Source organism: Danio aesculapii, chromosome 8, assembly GCF_903798145.1.
Source record: "Danio aesculapii chromosome 8, fDanAes4.1, whole genome shotgun sequence".
Lineage (NCBI taxonomy): Eukaryota > Metazoa > Chordata > Actinopteri > Cypriniformes > Danionidae > Danio > Danio aesculapii.
The window spans coordinates 14,844,362-14,861,480 of NC_079442.1; the positions used below are offsets into that span (position 1 = coordinate 14,844,362).

Here is a 17,119-nt window from a genome sequence, read left to right on the forward strand (position 1 = left end):
ATTGACCATCCCTTTAAAAGCATTGCTTTTTATCAAAAAATGACCACTTGAACAAATACACAAAGTTGTTGTCATCCGCCGCTTGAAAAGACTTCAATAGAATGAATGCATTTTTCACAGCCTAAATACATGAAAGGTCCTCCTACATTCACATCCCCCATGATTCCTGATCTTTGCAGCTGGGATGAAGTCACAGATCAGTTTCTTGGTTTGGACCACCTCCGCTATAATTACACTTTCACCCTGCAAGACCCTTTCTATATTCACAAACCGCGATCTGTCTTGTAAAACAAAGAAATAATTACCACTGCTAAATCTTTAGCAACTCGTCAAAATAAGTTTTGAACAATAATAGTATAACATTGCTATTACTCTGAGGAGCTGTCAGTGACCTCAAATACTCAGTTTTTCCATGCCTGGAAAACTTGAGTGCTTGGTGCTTGGGTGTTCATGCGAGATCACAACAGATCAAAGACCCCCCCCCCCCCCCCTCCTTTTTTTAATCTGAGGTCAATTCAGGTTTGAAATTTCACATCTGACTTGTTTTTTTCCATAAACTTTTGAACAGTTTTTTTAAAGCACATTTTACAGAAACAAAAAAAGTTAACTGAATAGTACAAAAGTAAATAACAACATAGATACCTGCACACACACACACACACATATTTTTTTTTCCAATACTGATACGAACTGTTATATGATTAGGTGAAATTTATAATAACACATTATAATCTTAGAGTTATCACTAATAATCCTATTGGAATTCTAGTGAATTTACAAAACATTACTTCAAAATGAATCAGTTTTGCTTATATAAACTATCTGGCTGGCTGGATGTTAAAAGACTCTTTTAGAATAACTAAAATCAGTGGCTTTTTTAAGGTCACTGATTAAAACGCAAGCAAACCAGTGACCGTCTGAACTCTCTGTGAATCAGGTCAGATTTCTTTACTTCCACTGAAGCATGCACAATGTTCTTTGGAACCTCCATATCATTCTGGATAACATGGATCATCGCACGCAGACATCTGACTTTTGAAGAAACACAAAACCTGCCATATCCAGATGGATGACGTCACACTCTTCTGTTTGTGCATGGTACATTGCATCAGATACAACAGATCAGAGGACACAATCTTAAAGATAAACTATTATCATTCCTGCTTCCTTTGAACTGATGATCTACCCTCTGATTATCTGAAGCCAACACTCTCTGGGCTTCCTAAAAAAAAGTCTGAAATTCAGTGGTTGAATGAGTGGTTCAAAGCCCAGGTTGATATACAAAAGCGCCTTGTTAACCAAATACAGTTAGTGAATCAAAGTGGTATAAACAAATACAGATGGAAAGTAAAGGGATGAAAAAAGGAACTATAAGTATCTGTAATGTGCTATTGACCATTTTAAGGGATGTAAGCAAAAACCATGGTCCCAACGTGTTTCCTGTTTTCCATTTTTAATTTCTATAGCTTCCGAGAATGAAAAAAAGCCACATATTGATAAATAATGCTTTGATAGCTGTTTTAACATCAAGTTAATTGAATTACCTCTTGTTACAGTTATAAAATAGTTTGATAACAAGCAGGAAATGTTCATGGGCCAATGACATGACCATATTGAAATGGGTTACAGTGATCAGAAATGATGCGAGATGTCATGACATGGGACTCATGTTTATTTGCATTTATGAGATGTTTACACTTGCTAGAAGAGCAAGGTCTTTCATGTTGCACAATTATGTCAAACACTTGAGATTTATAGTGACAGTCATGGTCATCCCAACAACAGCGATGACTTCAGCGTTGAGCTATTTGGTTTGTCTCATGCTGCTGTGTGAAATTGGAGCTTTACATGTTGGTTTAGATAGAAGGTTTTCGCACGCCTAATAGATTTAAAGCAATTAAAGTTAATTTAATATTTTCCATTACAATGTTTATTTAATGGATTATTTACTGATTTTAAGTCACAGCCAATTTTATTAGGACTGCATCCATTTACAGAAGTTCTTCAAAAATGCAACACACACATTTGTATTTTCAAGTACATTCTGATGTGGTTCTTAGAAACTGTAACCACAAGGTTGTCGGGAGACAACGGAGTGAGAATCCACATTCAGGTTTTAGTCAGACAGGCAATGGTCAAACAGGTGCAAATGGGAACATGCAGGGAAATCTGGAAGCGCTGTCAGGTAGCAGGCAGAAGGTCGATACAGGCGGCAGGCAGATAAACAAAAAAACAAGGCAAGGGTCACAACACAAAGAGGCTAAACAAGAAAACGCTTTGTAATGTTGCAGGATGTATACCAGGGATGTCAAACTCAATTCCTGGAGGGCCGCAGACCTGCACAGTTTAGTTCTAACCCTAATTAAACACATCTTATCAAACTAATTAAGTCTTTCAGTCTTGTTTGAAACCTATACAGGTAAGTGTGTTGAAGCAGGGCTGGAACTAAACTGTGCAGGGCTGCGGCCCTCCAGGAATTGAGTTTGACATCCCTGGTGTACACCAACAAAACTCAGCAAAGTCTATCTGTGTGTGTGTGTGTGTGTGTGTGTGTGTGTGTGTGTGGGTGTGTGTGCGTGTGTGTGTGTGTGTGTGTGTGTGTGTGTGTGTGTGTGTGTGTGTGTGTGTGTGTGTGCTGTATATATAGACCATGTAATCAGTATTTAAGCAGATCTCAGTTGGGTGTGTGTGTAATCAACAGAGAACTGGAACAGGTGTGAGTGTGGTGCCTATAGGGAGTTGTGGTCCACATAGTGATGGAATTGTGGTCCTCCAGCGATCTGTTTGGATCAGATCACTGATAATTGTGACAGAAACAATGTTTTATTAGTTTAATGTTATTATTTCTAGGAGCCAAAACAGACATAATGGAACGACAGTTGGGCCAACGTTTTAAATGGGATTCACATCTAATTACCAGATCTTAACAATGTGAGTTTGTAAAAACATGACATCAAACAAATCTTATTAAAGAGCCCTTATTTTGCATTAAAAGGCCATATTTTGGTTTGGGGGGTTTCCAACAACAGTCTAATAATATGCATGCAAGGTCAAAAAACACTTTCATTGTCTTATAATGTGCATTTATTTTTACCTAATTATCCCAGCGACTCCCATATGATTCGTTCAGCGATTCATTTGTTCTCAAACCCCTCCTTAGCGTGAGGCTAATCTGCGCTGATTGGTGCCATGACCCAGTCTATTGCAATTGGTCGACTGCATTCAGCGTGAGACAGAGAGAAATGCCCACCACGGCTTATCAACAATTTTGAAGCAGTCAGAGTGCAGAGTGTATGTGTGCGCCCAATGCAGGAGTGCATTAAAGCAATGCAGTTTAACACCAGCATATTGCTCTATTGTTAACCATAAGTAAAAACAGTGACACAGATTCAGTATTAATCCACACAGCTGCAAAAGCTGAACATTTTTGAAACTTGACCGCCGCACATGTGTAGGGAGAGCTGACGGTGGTCATAGCAATGACAAACGGCAGTGGATCGTAAGTTCACAAATGCATGTAAATCCGTAAACAAAGTGGCACGCATCGCATTTTCAACGCGGTTTTAGATGCAATTGTAGTCATTTATGCATTTCATATATATTCCAATATAGTCTCCAAACTGTTTTAAACATATGAACTCAAACAATCAGGACACATATTTTCAAATGTGTAATCACAATTACAAACATGATACATAGTTGCAGCTTGAGCTCAAAAACGTTAATCTCTGAGCACTAAACATTTCCTCTGAGTGTAAATAACAATCAATTACTTAACATGGAAGGCAATGAGCTAATGCTCACAAATATCACATTTAACGGCGTATCAATGAAAAACACATCTGCTACGGAAATGATGGCATGTACATCATGGGATGATACGCAGTGGGTGGATGGGAATTAGAGCCTGATTACAACCTCATATATTGCTTTCACCTGTGTCTGTCACATAATTATTTCTCCACAGGAACCACTGCACATAACAACAGATGCTGTTTGATGTTTTCTTCCTGAAGTGAGATGCAGTCTGAGAGCTATTCATTTGAGATCACTTTGTATTTTCCTTTTCTCACCTAAAGGGGAATCACTAACAAGCTATCAGCTTTGGAAAGTGTTTGTGTTCTCATTAACATAGCTTGCATAATAGCTGTGGGGTATTTATCTAGCAAAGTGCCATATTCCCTCGATTCGTCTCTCATTGACATGAAAGTTCTCATTCATAAATAGATTCATTAATTATAAAGAGAACATATTTTCTGGAATTGCTGCACCAGTTTTGGATTAGCAATAGATCTTTAGCCAAATCAAATGGAAAGAGAATCAACGCACAATTACACACTATTTAAAGATGAAATCAGAGGGCAAAGTTAACTTGGCCTATGACATAGATAAGAGAGCTCAATGAGCAAACCACAATGCTGCATGTCACTGTAAAGGAGACAAAACTTGTGCAAAATCACCAACACATGGTGCCGTTTTTCTCACCAACAGCATGTGGAACACTGATGTTCACTTCTAATAACACTTTTGATCTAAGATCACTTTTAAGAGGTTACCTTATAAAGTCTTTTGCTCTGACACCACTTCATGTGTCTCTGATTTAAATAAATGTTACCATGGAGACTGCATTTATTACATCATATTGTAACGTAGAACCCAAATTTCAGAAGAGCTAACTTAAATGTTAAGTAGCTGCTTGTGACATTCATTATCTTAGATATCATGTTTGGTGTACTAGAACTAGAATGATAAAACAATATATAGACATATGGATGGACGGAAAGACAGACAGAAATGTATTTTTATGGACAGAAAGACAAAAAGAAAGGTGTTTGTTTGGACGGGAAGACAAAAGGAAAGGTATTTGGGTGGACGGAAAGACAGAAACAAAGGTAATTGGATGGAAGGAAAGACAAAAAGAAAGATATCCGGATGGATGGAAAGACAAAAAGAAAGATATTTGGATGGATAGAAAGACAAAAAGAAAGATATTTGTATGGACGGAAAGACAAAAACAAAGGTAATTGGATGGAAGGAAAGACAAAAAGAAAGATATCCGGATGGATGGAAATACAAAAAGAAAGATATTTGGATGGATAGAAAGACAAAAAGAAAGATATTTGGATGGACGAAAAGACAAAAAGAAAGGTAATTGGATGGATGGAAAGACAATAAGAAAGATATTTAGATGGGTGGAAAGACAAAAAGAAATATGTTTGGATGGACGGAAAGACCGAAAGAAAGATATTCGGATGGATGGAAAGACAAAAAGAAAGATATTTGAATGGACGGAAAGACAAAAGGAAAGATATTTGGATGGACGGAAAGACATAAAAGAAAGATATTTGGATGGACGGAAAGACAAAAAGAAAGATATTTAGATGGATGGAAAGACAAAAAGAAAGATATTTGAATGGACGGAAAGACAAAAGGAAAGATATTTGGATGGACGGAAAGACAAAAAGAAAGATATTTGGATGGATGGAAAGACAAAAGGAAAGATATTTGGATGGACGGAAAGACAGAAAGTAAGATATTTGGACGGACAGAAAGACAAAAAGAAAGGTAATTGGATGGATGGATGGATGGATGGGTGGGTGGGTAGATGGGTGGGTGGATGGGTAAGTGAGTTGGTGAATGGATGGGTGGATTTGGTGGATGGATGGATGGATGGATGGAAGGGTGGGTGGATGGATGGATGGATGATGACAGATGAGTGGATAAGAATGAAAGACAATAATAGATTTATGGATGGATGATTAGATGGACCAGTAGAATAGCAGAACAATGGATGGAAGAATTGGTGGGAGGAATGATAGATGAATGAAAGCATAGTGGGATGGATGGACGGATGGATAGAATCGATGGATAGAAGGATGGATGGATGTAAGGATGAAAAGATATTTGGATGAATGGACAGGCTAGCAGAATGGCAGAAATATGGGTGGAAGCATGGATGCATGGGTAAAATGACAGTTGAAAGGACAAAGGGATGGATGGGTAAAAAGATAAAATGATTGATGAATGGGGTTACGGGTGGAAGGATGAACGGACAGAAGAGTATATATGGAGAACAATTGATGGATGAAATTCAGAGATGGACACTCTGAACTATTCAATATCAACATTTTGGCCAAATGAAGCATCATTCTGTACCAACCACCAATAAAACCATGTTGGAGAAAACAATTTATGTCTTTTTTTGTCAGAACTTTCCAAGTCTTTCTTGTTTATATGGTTAAAATGAAGTACTAACCAGTTGGAATGCATTTAGGCACTCAAAATACAGTAGATTATTTCCACATACATTATTTTCCAATGTCTTGGCTACACTGCATAACATATATCTGAATTATGCTCTCAGTCAGTTCTTGCTTAAATCTACATTACAGTCATTTACTTAACTGCCTGCTAACCAAAGCAGTGAATAAAATAGTGTGGTAAATTGTTCAACAACATATTTCTGCTGATTTGCAATTTCATAGATCTTTTTCAGGTTTCAGCCCTTTATACATTTACTCTACTGATATCCTGCAGATAAGAGGATGAAACTCTGTCCACAGTCTAAAGTCAACGGATCTTGATTGACCAGAGACAAATGATATTAGGATACACAGTCCATCAACTGGACAACTCAGTGTGGTCTCAGATGTTCCCACTGAGGAAGTAAAAACCAGGTGAGCTTTGTCTTTCAAGAAGCACAGTTTCTGTTCAACATCTGCTCTGAGAACACCTTTTTAGTCTTACGGAGTGTGAATGTTCCATGGAGAAACATCCCACATCAGACAGCTCGTAAACACCACCAAACTGGAAATGAAGACTTTGCAGGACCACCATAGTAAATTAGAGTTTTCGTTAAAGTACACAACATGCAGGAAATGATCTTAAAGCTACAGTATGTATTTTTGGCCCTGTAGTGATTAATAAAAATAATGAGTCCTGTGTAAGAACATTGGAGCCAAAGTTGAATGATATGACATACCATGCAGGTACTGGGCTATTCTACAGCAAGGATCAACGTGCCAAATCTAAAACAGACCCAATATAAACACTTGTTATGGGTGTACAGTGTTTAGTAGTATTTTATTCTAGATTGTGTGATTAGATTACAAAAACGAAGTCCTTTTAAAATGCTTAAAAAGCAGATAATGGTTAATGGTTTCAATTATATATTATTAGAAATAAAAAATACATACTCTGTTTCATACCATTTTAGTTTAAAATGCTCACAATTCACCTTATTCTCCGTGTACGAGTGAGCGCAGCCATTGGAATCTTTTTGGCTCAAGACTTCCGGTCTCATTCACTTCCATTCATTTTTAGACGTTAAAAACAGCTTGTTTTGCTGCTTGGTGTTGCAAACTGATGTTTTCTTATTATATTATCCTACTTTGTATGTATAGTCATGAAAACATTTGTTTGTAGAGTAACTAGTTTGACCGTTTTCTGCCGTTTATTATTCCTAGTCATTTTTCCCATAGGCAGCTGAGTCGGAAGTTCTAAAACAATCGCAAAAATGAGCGCACTTCCACATTGAAGAATAAGGTCAATAGAACCCCTCTATAACAAAAGCACCCCCAAATCAATTTAGTAATAAGCATAAGACTACAATATTTAAACAGAAGTCCATGTAAGGCAGAGATTCCCATCCATTTTTGTCAGTCAATGCCCTTTGACCTTTGGTATTTTTGTGAAAACCCCCTTGAGAGGTAAAGTCTAGATCGGATACGCAGTCACCCGGAAGTGCGATATGCAGATCAATATAGCAGCATTTTTTTATGACACTGTATAACAATAATTAATATTTTTACAGTGCTGTGACAGTTGGGTTTAGGGTTGGGGTGGGGGTAGGCGTTAAAAATACAATTTATTAGTAATTTAACAGATAGCATAAATAATATTCGGTTCAAATACTGTTTTTACATTACTGGGATGGTTAGGTTTAGGGTTGGGGTCAGGCTAGACGTTAATAAAGTACAATAAACAGGAAATGTAATAAATAATATAAATAATTCTCGATAACTTCCAGCCATAACCATATTCGATCTAGCAACAGCCCCCTTGAGATTTAAAGTGAATGTTTTAAATGAGTTAGGTCAAAAGCAATCAGAAAACAAGTCAGAATAAATTATCAAGTATGCAAATAGATCACGTAACTGACTACAATTTTCATCATGCAATCTGTAATCACTAACAGAAATTTTAAAAGTAATCTACCCAGCACTAAGTGTACTTTAATGATTCAGGATAATAAGAAAAATATAGTAATAGTAAAAACTATCATGTTTGAAATACCCACAAGTTTGATATATACTTGCGGTGGTTGCCGCATTGAAACCCACGCCGCGTTACCTACACTACATGCAACAAAAAAAAAACAAGTGATTTTTCACAATATTTATTTATTATGGCACTGTTATACACTGTTTCTTTTCAATGAGTTGAAGTTTAAAAAAAGATCCACTATTTGTTTTACTTTCATTCTATTCAGGAGCCATGTGCACCCACTGACAGGTAAAATCTGCTGCTGACATTATGTACAGTATGGCTAAAGCATCTTAGATACATATAAAACATTAATCAAATTAATCTATGTCAATAACGCATACAATTAACAGCAACTTTAGAAAGCAAAACCAAAAGCCGAATCCAGGCCTTTTTATTAGATTTAGGGCTCTATTTTGATGATCCATGCGCAAAGTGCAAAGCGCAGGGTGCAAACTCATTAAGGGCGTGTCAGAATTCACTTTTGCTAATATAAGGGTGGAAAAATCCGCTTTGCGCCATGGCACATGGCCTAACAGGGTTGAGATTATTTTCTTAATGAGTTATAGATGTGTTTTGAGAATAAACCAATCAGAGTCTCATCTCCTATTCCCTTTAAGAGTCAGTTGCGTCGCGCCATAGCGCATTTGCTATTTACATGACAGACTTTGTTAATGCAAAAACTGAACCCTTCACTAGGGAGAAAACAGTTAAACAGAGCATCTATAGCGCGAGAAACAGAGATGAGCCTACTCATTGTTTACTTTTGCTTTCACTCTCGTGGATAGGGAAACTTCTTGTACGCACAGACATCCATTAGCCTATAAATAACTCATTTCGTTTGTTAAGCGCAAAGATTTGTTTCATAACTATTTCTAAATTCAGTTCTAATTTCCAGCAAACGAATAAATGAACAATAATAACGAAGTGTGTTAAAAAAAGTTATATCCTGATACACATGCTATGCCCCATATGGTCTAAAACCTGACAGGTGGGCATATTTATAAAACAAATACAAATATGCATATAATCAATAATTCTGCTAATAACAATAACATAATACAAAAGCAAATTGTTATGAATAAACTAAAAAAGCCCCCCGAGATGAAGGCATGAAAGTATGTTTTTTTTATAATTATGTAGGCTTGAAAATAATGTTTTGAAATATTTTAATCCTTTATATTTATATCCTATATATATATCCTTATTATATCCTATATATATCCTTAATATTAAATTTTTTTTTTAATATGTAAAGATATTTGCGTATTGCTGTACATCCTGTTTGTATTAAGCAATGTGTAAGCGAGGGTCAAAATGACTCTTGCGCCAAGCTGAAACTAGCAAACAACAATTGCATCGCGCCTTGCGCCACATTGCGCCGGGTGTATGATAGGGCCCTTAGAAACCCTCAACGGACGCATTTTTAAGTTCCAAAAAGGTGTGTCTCTGTGGAAGTGTTGACATATCTCGTGCACACAGAACAAGAAGTAGGAAACGTATAAGGGAAGAGAAGATTTTCCACTGGTTAATCGATCGGGGATGTTTGGTTATTGGGCGGATACAAAAAAAAGTGTAAAAGGATGACAATAATAAAAAATAAAATGTGACCAAATATACTTGGGTGGCCGTCAATGTATCTGGGTGGCCCGCCCAAGTAAAGTCTATGTGTAGGAAGCACTGGTATTATACTTGTAGTTTTTCCCTTCATCTTAACTTTGGCGGCTTTAAAATATATTCACATAAAAGAACCACCAGGTAAAACAAGAGTAAATTAGGCAGAAATGCTCACATACTCAAACAAACCCAATGGAATCTAAAATTGGAGCAGGATGTTTTCAATGAAACAAAACAAATCCAGACCTACTCAAAAGCATTATTAAGAAAATGTGGTATAGTGCAACAAAATAAACAGGCTTTTGTAAGAATGAATCACCACATCACCAAACTCTTACAATCCAAAGCAATAACAGAGAAGCACATGGCAATCGCTGTTATTATTACTTTTTATAAACTCCAACATAAAACCAATGAAAGAACAACCATAATCTCATTTGAGACGCAAGTATCATGTTCCCTTTCTCTTTTCCTCTAATCTCCTCATTCCAGCCTAGATCCTGACCCTATAACCTGATCACTGAACTCCAGACAACAGTTGCAACTGGTAGCCGGCCGTCCGGAAATAGACACAGAACAGGAGAAGTGAATAGCAGGGGTTGTGAATATGGGTGGGGGATTAGAAGCTCATGCCTTCAGATCCCTTTGTGCCAAGGGGTGGAGAAAAGTGGAGAGGGGGTGGACCAACCCCAATCCCAAAGCTCGTTGTAAAGGAGAGAGAGAAAGACAGAGGGAGAGAGAGAGAGAGAGCAGAAAAAAGTTACTGCAACAGAGGTGATGGACTTAGTCCAGTAAGACTGACAGGGAACACACAAACCCCTCCAGAGGCTGAGAAGAACATGCTGGTGGACTTTCACAGCTCCCAAAACCCCAAATTCACAGAGGAACCAACATCTACAACCCTTAACAGAGATTTCTTCTGATTCCCTGAGATCTTCAAAGCCCACCTCTCTTACTCTTCAACAACCCCTAAGAGATTTTAACCTGGAATATATATTTTTCCAAGTCAAAACCCAAGGACTTGCTTTATTTAATGTCAAACTCTGAAGGATTGGCACTTTATTTAATGCATTCATTTCATTCCCTTGAGAGAAGGACTTGAAGGAGGACTTGTCAGAGTTCTTGAGAAAAGAGTCATCACAAAGACAGTGGTGTTTAATTGAAGACTGAAGACCTGACACCGAGGACATACTAACAAAGAGAGACAGTGGGGGATTACGACAGACACAGAGAGTGGGAGAAGACTGAGGGATACCCCACAGAGACATCTTTTGCAAGTTGTGATGCTGATTTCCAGAGAGTCTCTTCACACGCTTTCTCCTGGACATTGACGGATTTCAAGAGGGTTCTGTGCAATAGCCTGGGATCATCTGGTAAGGCTAAGGTGAGCCCTGAGGCTCCGCTCACTCTCAAAACATGTGTAATTGCATCCGGCTTAACACCACAATGCTTGTGCTAATCTTGGAATCCACTATTAAACACCTGTTTGTGCTTGGCAGAACTTGTGTGCCTTTTTCTAACATGCTCAGTTTCGGGGGTTGTTCTGTGTGCTTTGGTAATGGTTTTTAGGGTTCACCCTCCCACTTAGATGGTGTCATGGGCTGTGTGGATAAGGTCTGTTGCCCCAGGCGACATCCCGTTCTGATGGTTTAAGTGGAGGGTTAATCTTTGCCAGGCTTTAAGAGAGTCCTACGGGGTTGCTAAGGGCAATGGATGTGAGAGATTAGGGGACAGAGTTTTTTTTAGTGGTTGAACTGGTAATAAACAAACAATGGTTTGTTATCACTGAGAATCCCGGACGCAATTCAGGGCAACAAAGTGGCTGCATTATTGATGACGTCTAGAAAAGGTCTAGACAGGTTTACGAATACACTGAGGTGTGAATGAGGGTAAAGGAAAAACAAAAAAGTGCTTTAAAGAAACAAGAAAGGAAATTGTGCTTGGAGGTGAGGAGTGATTTCAGTTTTATGATCTTGAATTTATAGTTTTGAAACTGGGAAGGGGAACTGAATAAAGAAACAAGCAGTATGGTGTGTAATTAGTTACAATGTCACTAGTTAATGTAACAATTTATGCTTCCACTGAAAAGGTAAAGTAATGGGATAAACTTTCACTTTCAGGTCATTTACATACAGTTACTTCAAATATACTTGTCTAAAATGCTGGGCATCAACAGTTCTATATTAATTAGTTCAGAGAAGCAGAGTAATTGTAAAAATAAAAATATCTGAATCCACACAATTCTTAAGGCTTAAGGGGTGTGTGTGTGTGTGTGGGGGGGGGGGGGGGGGGGGGGGTTGGGGGCAAATTAGTTGTTTTATGTTCAATCCACTTTAATTTGTAAAACCAATTAAGCTAACTTAATTCAAACTAATCAATTTGTGTTGGCACAACATGAAGGAATTGTGTGGAACTCAAGATTTGTAAGACGATTGCATGTGCTTAAGAAACAATAAATCGAGTAGGAAATTATTGTCAATATATTATATGTATGAAATATGGTGTTATTATTTATTTGCAATATTTTGTGTTTTGATAGAAGTGTTTAACATTTCTTAAGTATTTTTAATAAAGCTAAAATATCCTGTCAAATTTAAACATAAATTACAAAGTTTTATTTGTAAATGCTTGAGTCAAGTAGTTAGATTATTTGTTGAGTAATTCAGTTCCTTTTTAAAGTAATTTGAAAGTAATTAAAATGCTATTTGAATTATGTAATTAATGTTTAGTAATTAATTACTTTTTAAAGTAAATTACCCTGGATGCAGGTCAGGGATCAATTTTACACTACCATTTTTGAGAGCATTTAGAGTTTTTCTCTTCTATTCTGCAACTCATCACTCTCAGAAACAAGATTTGTCATCAGAGTATAATTAGGACATGTTCCAAAATGATTGGTGTGCCTCTGCTGAAAACGCTAACAAAAATCTAGAGTATAACAGAAGTGTATATTTTGAGGGTATATTTTAAAGCAATGCCATCTGGAAGAAGATGTAGAAGCATTAAAAGTTAATCTAATAAAAACAATTATACTTTTTGTTCTAGAGGGTATTGGGTTTTATATCAGTCATTTTTATCATTTTTTTTTTTTTACTTCTTTTTCTAATGTATTGTCTGTGAAATTTATTTTGAAGCATGCTGAGCTGTATTTTTGTTTATATCTTATTATATAGCTATTGTTTTATTACTGTCATGCAATGCTACTGCCCTAACTTAATTGCCCCTCGTGGGCTTAATGAAGTTGTTAAACCTAAACTTAGGGCTGCAAGGCAGAGATGGAGGGAGGGAGAGTAAGCTACAGATCCCCATCCCAGAGAGAAAGGTTTGGACAGGACAGGATGCTGGAGAGTTGACTGTGGCTGTTAGTCTTTGTTTCATTCCCCAGGAAGCTGTTTTCCATCTGTAGGGATCTGAACGGAGGCAGACTTCTGAATCAGGCTTTGTTCTGTTTGAATAAGAGCTTAAGGGTTAAGACGTTTTCAAAATAAAACTAGTCTCTAGTACTCTCTTTACACTGTATGGATGGGCATGCCATGGCAACAACATACACAAAGCTCATAATTGCAACTGTATACAAAGAACCCATGATTGTTTATACAATGGTCTAGACCCAGGGTTTTCAACAAGGGGTTCCTGAAGGTACTCCAGGGGGCTCACGGTGATGAAACCCAAACTTTGCTTATATTCACTGATTAATAATTACTAAGGAAATATAATATAACATACAAACTGATTTTAAAGAAAGTTATGGGGTAATAATATTATTATTATTATTATTACAATAGTAACTAGCTTTTAATATTGGGGTCCATGAATCTATATATAAGCAGCCGGATCTTAGTAGTTATTTGCACTTATTCTTCACACATAAACTTTAGTAAGGTTGGATATATGTTGAAATATACTATATGGATGCATTGACAGCCTCTTGAATGTATTAACCTGCTCTTACATAAATCAATACATGTACTATTCACCTATTTGTAATTCAATCAAATACAGTACAATCAATCATTTAATTATTCATTGTTTGCAGGCAAATTGCTTATTTTAACTCATGCTGATAGAATAAAATGTATAGTACTACTATTTCTTTAAAATAGACTTATAGCAATATCTTATATTTTTAATAAATATTAAATGAATGCATTCAATTTTAATTTTTAAACTGATCTGATCTTCACCAATTTGTAATTCAATCAAATATAATAAAATCTATCTTTTAATTATTCACTGTTTGCTGGCAAACTGCTTATTTTAACTCATACTAATAGAATAAAAATGTATTGAACAAAATTTCTCAAAAATACACTTATTGCAATATTTAACATTTTAATAAATATTAAATTAATGCATTTAATTTTAATAAAAAAAGATTCAAAATAAAATGTTAAATAGTAGAATAAAAGTGGTTTGAATTTTGATCTATAAAAGCAGCCTTTGTGAGCATATGACTATTCCTTCAAAAATTGTATCCTGTAACAATTTAGAATTTCACAGTGTCCAAACACTGCTTAAAACTAATCTTTCCATCACAAACTACACTGTTAAAAAAATTTGACTCAACTTAAAATTTTTAAGTAAAAAACTTCAGGACATTTCTGAAAGTTGAGTCAACTCAAAAATTTTCTGAAGTTTAGCCTTAAAATTTTAAGTTGAGTCAACTTTGTTTTTTTTTTACAGTGTACTTATTTATATGGTAAGATCTTAATCTACACTCGCTACGTTTCCATTCACCTATTTCCATGTGCATTTTGGATATGCACATAAAAAACAGTAGATGGAAATGGCAAGATGTGCATCAATTTTGAAAATGCGCATAAAAAGCATATGCGCAAAACTGAGTAGGATGAATTTTTTATTCGATAAGAAAAGATGCGCTTGAACAGCGACGGAAACACTTTTACCGAACAAATTCCAGTATCCACATTAAAAAAAGTCATGTGATTTTGTTATAAGAGCTCATGTGATGATAAAAATGTCTGTGAATGGACAAACCAGCAGACTAAGCACACTGTAAAACATCTGAAATGTTATTTTGGTCATTCTAAAACACCTTACCGTTTCAGTATTAGTGTTATATTATCAATTACCTCCAGTACTGTCAAGAGCATCTGTGCTCCGCGTCTCATGCCTTCAAACATCACCACATGTTCATTGCGTGTCAGGATTGCCTTCTGAGGCGCAAGTCATTTATTAAATGAAGAAAAGATTGATGCAGATTCTCCTACTGCAGCATATTCCATTTTCACTGTTGATACTTGGTGCCAGTTAATCTGGAAGTGACGATTTTGTTCGCTTTGACTCATTGAATGGAAACGCAGCTTTATTTGCACATCTTTTATGCGAAAATTCAGTTTTGCGCATAAAGTTAATACACATTTGTGGATGGAAACATAGCTAGTGACAAGTTTGGCTATTTAACTATGCTTTTAAATGTAACTGACACTGCAGAACATAATTACACTAATGCAACAGGTCCATTGTTAAACATGTAAACATGGCTGTATTCAGTCACATCCCCTGTGTGCTCTGCTAACCCACAGTACATACATACTGTATCTATACATGTAACTTTGCAGTCACAGCCAATTTGATAGGGGTGTGAAGTCAAGTTTACACCAGCCTTCACCAGCCTGTGTGTGTGTGGCAGCTTGGTTCACACTAATGAGGAGGGGCGGAATTCAAGGAATGCCATGCTAAGTTTGAAATGAGAAGGCCAGACAAGAGAACAAGGGAATGACGGAGTGAGAGGAAAAAAAACTAAAAGAAGACATCAAGCTCTCAATGACGCCAGCACTGCTACTAAACTTAAAGAGTAATAGCAGTTGTCCACTGCACTGTAAACCCTAATGTTGTCTTTACTTAAACAATTAAGTAAAGTTGACTGAACATAACTTAAAATTTTGCATTTTGGTCCTATCACTTAAAAATATGAGTTAATTTAACTTATGTATCATGAAAATGCATAAACTTAAGATTTCGAGTGTAGTGAGCTCAAAATCATAATTAATCCTTTGAAAAAAAAAAAACAGGTAATTTTCACAAATGTAGTCTTGACTGTAAAAGTTAAATATGTGCAACCTTTTAAGTGCAAGGTCTTTTTTTAAATCAGAAAACAAATGGCTTCAGGTATAATTATTCATTATAATGTGAATAAATGGCTACTTTTTGTTTAAAATGTATTTAAACCTTTTTTCATAGTATATTATTACACACACTGAAAATCCTAATAAGTTGACTGAACTAAAGTAATTGAGTAAACTCGTTGCCTCAATTTAATTGAGTGGGGGAGTCTCCCAAAACTTGCTTTTGTACTAAGTTTGGTAAACTGAACAATTTAAGTATAATCTACTTAAGTACTACGTTTGGTTAACAGAACAATTTAAGTATAGTCTACAAAACCAACAAGTTAAATAAACTTAAATATGCACGATTTGGGAGACTCCATTACTCTAGTATATTTAGGCAACGAGTTTACTCAATTAATTTAGTTCAGTCAACTTATTAGGGTTTTCTGTGTGGGGTAAATTAGAGCAAGTGTGTTCAAACAATGATTATTAAAATCAAGTAATGATATGAAAACACAATACATTATCAAAATGATAGCATAAATAAATAAATAAACAGCAATTACAATGTCGTTAACTGCCTTAAATAAGCAAGTAAATTACAGCATGCCTGGAAATTACATGTTTTTCAAACAATGATTATTAATATAATTTAATGATCTGGAAATAAATGGTATATTGTATACAATGACATGTTGGATATGATTATGGTTTATTGTCTATTCTCAGTGAGGGTATGATCCTTAGACAAAAAAAACTTTTTACATTATATACATCACACAAGCTATGACAATCACAGCTATGACAATGCATTAAAAAAACCCTCATTTTAAGATCCTGTTTAAAATACCAATGGCATTTGGAATAAACACCTTCTTATACTTGGCCCTTTCCACCAAAGGCACTTTATACTGTCTGCCAGACGGAAGTAACTAAAAAGAACTATGCAGAGGATGAAAGAGTCTCCCACAATAACAAGCTTTCATTTTTAATGCTAAAAGTATAAAGAGATAAGCGAGAGGTGTTTGTCTTTCACTATTTCTATTACTCTCTACATTTATAATCCTTAAATATGTTTTAAGAATTAAAAGAGACTTGATACTTGATTTATATGCAATAAGAATGTCACTTTAAATGTTAAAACTACTCAGTTTTCTCAATAAGAC

General features: G+C 35.9%; 2 protein-coding genes across 3 annotated transcripts in view; one reads left to right on the top strand and one right to left on the bottom strand.

The window, feature by feature from the left end:
- Positions 1 to 17,119, bottom strand: part of ralgps1 (Ral GEF with PH domain and SH3 binding motif 1) — a 218,384-nt gene that overhangs the window by 100,977 nt on the left and 100,288 nt on the right. The window lies entirely within an intron of this gene.
- angptl2b (angiopoietin-like 2b) overlaps positions 11,088 to 17,119 on the top strand; it is a 37,184-nt gene continuing 31,152 nt past the window's right edge. Inside the window, exon 1 of one of the 2 annotated variants that reach the window (XM_056463271.1) lies at positions 11,088 to 11,255. The gene's annotated coding sequence lies outside the window, so the exon portion shown is untranslated. Of the gene's footprint in view, positions 11,267 to 17,119 lie in introns of both variants that reach the window. The other variant, XM_056463270.1, reaches the window with a different exon arrangement.